The following is a 2,422-nucleotide window of genomic DNA, read 5'->3' as shown; positions in this document are numbered from 1 at the left end:
TTTCTCTTCTCCTAGCACAATGCAGTGTTTTCTCTCATCCTCTAATGTGTGAAAGTCTGCAAATAGTTCCATCAGTTTCACACACACATGAAAACACATTAAACATGATGCATGAAAGGCCCTTAGGCCAGTAATGTTACTAGTCCTATCTCTAGAGGAAAACCACTGTTACTTTATTAGCACATTACAACAAGCGTTACCATAGCAGCGCATGAGTTATCCCAGAGCCATGCATGGCGCTGATATAGTAACAGCTGGTGCTCCCCTGGCATTTGGACAGATAGTGCATGGCAAAATTACCAGCCCTTCATGCATCAGAGCCATTCTTTGAATCCCCACCATGCTGCAGTACACAATGCATTGCTGCACACTGTTCTAGCATACTAGTGGGTGTGTTGCCATTCCACCAAATGAATGGCATCTGCGCTGTACCAGTCATAAAATGTAGCATAACATACAGGCATGGTGTAAATTTGCCCTAAATAAGTATTGTCACTTTAAAGTTTCACCAACTGGCTCAGGGAAAAAAAAACTATTGTAGATTGAATTATGTGGGTGTTTATGAGCTAAAGGGGGGAAAAACACAATCCCAACCACATCTGGTTTAAAAACATATTCTTCTGCAAAGACTTTAAGGCCTCTCTCACAGTCGCACGTTAAAACAACGCCTAACGCAGAATAAGTCACAGCATTAAAAAATCAATGGCCTGTTCACAGTGCAGACGTTGTGTTGTTGTCTAACGCTGCACGTTAAAGGATACCCGAACTGAAATGTGACATAATGAGATAGACATGTGTATGTACAGTGCCTAGCACACAAATAACTATGCGGTGTTACTTTTTTTTCTTTCTCTGTCTGAAAGAGTTAAAAATCAGGTATGTAGGTGGCTGACTCAGTCCTGACTCAGACAGGAAGTGACTACAGTGTGACCTTCACTAATAAGAAATTCCTCTTTTTATCTCTTTCTTGCTCTCAGAAGCCATTTTCTGCTAGGAAAGTGTTTTATATTTGGAATTTCATATCAGGGAGGGTCACACTGTAGTCACTTCCTGTCTGAGTCAGGACTGAGTCAGCCACTTACATACCTGATATTTAACTCTTTCAGGCACAGAAAGAAAAAAAGGAACACAGCATAGTTATTTGTGTGTTAGGCATTGTACATACACATGTCTATCTCATCATGTCACATGTCAGCTGAGGTATCCTTTAAATGAAAGTGCTGCATGCTGTGCGTTATACATGTTTTTAGCTGCGTTAGACTGCTTGCGCAGGCTCAGTAAGACTTGGCAACATACTCTTCATTACCTGTAATTCCTACTGTATATGCTGTATGCGTTGGTAACGCTACGTTGCGACTTTTTGGCCGCGTTGCGTTGTTAGTTTGTGGTGTGACTTTAACGTCGCATCATACAGCAACTTCCTAATGTGAAAGTAGCCTAAAATCACTTTTTGCAAAAAATAAATAAATAAATAAAAATAGTTTAAAGAATTGCATACCATCCTTGTGCAGGGTTCATTCTAATCTTCTCAGTATCATACCAGTTTTAGCATACGTACTGATGAAATAGATACGTCCTCCCACAAGTAACCTTCATCTCCAAAGCAAATTTGGTTATGAGATAATGTTTGGGAGCTTTGGAATTAGCTCTGAAATTGAGAGATTTTAATCAATTAACTTTTCTCCTAAGTTTTCTCATAGGAGAGATTTTAACCTAACCACCAGCAAGCAACAAACTATTCAAAATAAGTTTGTCTCATATGTTAGCTGCTGAAAAGTTACTTTTTAAGCAAGATAATGATCTTCTAAGAAAAAACTCAGGAGAAAACATAATTGCATAGACTTCAATGTAAAAAAAATAAAACAATATGAAATTTACATTTTTAGAGCAAATTCTGACTTTCTGGATTCCGGGCATGCGCACTGGCAAAAAAGCACAGGGTCAGGGACAGGAAACCACGCAGGGAGACAGGGGTTTTATTAGATAGGATTGCCACATAAAGCAGCAATGACCATTACTGATCACACAATTAATAATGAAGCCTCAAGCATGCATGATCTCACTTCAGAAATGTGATTCTCACCGATCGCTTTAGAGCAGGGGTCTCAAACTCAATTTACCTGGGGGGCCGCAGGAGGCAAAGTCAGGATGAGGCCGGGCCGCATAAGGAATTTCACAATCGCGGCGCATCGCCACTTCTATACGCCCCTCTCACTCTTCCTTCACAGAGAGGGGCCGGGAGAGGCGGCGATCCATGCGGCGATTGACGTCAGGAGGGGCAGAGCTGAAGCTGAACACTCTGCCCCTTCCAGGAAATGCCGGCGGATTGCCCCCCGGGCGATTTGGGGGCTCTGCAGCCCTCATTTAATAAATTCATAAATTTATAAGGAAGCTTTTGCCGGCGAGGGCCACAAAATATTGT

The 2,422-nt window shown here is 41.5% G+C and overlaps 1 non-coding gene across 1 annotated transcript; it reads right to left on the bottom strand.

The window, feature by feature from the left end:
• Nucleotides 1–1,465: 1,465 nt before the first annotated feature.
• LOC137505450 (U6 spliceosomal RNA) lies at nt 1,466–1,573 on the bottom strand. Its single transcript, XR_011020063.1, has one exon. It is a non-coding gene; the product is annotated as a U6 spliceosomal RNA (small nuclear RNA).
• Between the last annotated feature and the right edge of the window lie 849 nt (nt 1,574–2,422).

Source organism: Hyperolius riggenbachi, chromosome 4 (assembly GCF_040937935.1).
Source record: "Hyperolius riggenbachi isolate aHypRig1 chromosome 4, aHypRig1.pri, whole genome shotgun sequence".
NCBI lineage: Eukaryota > Metazoa > Chordata > Amphibia > Anura > Hyperoliidae > Hyperolius > Hyperolius riggenbachi.
This window is presented reverse-complemented; position numbering and strand designations above follow the sequence as displayed.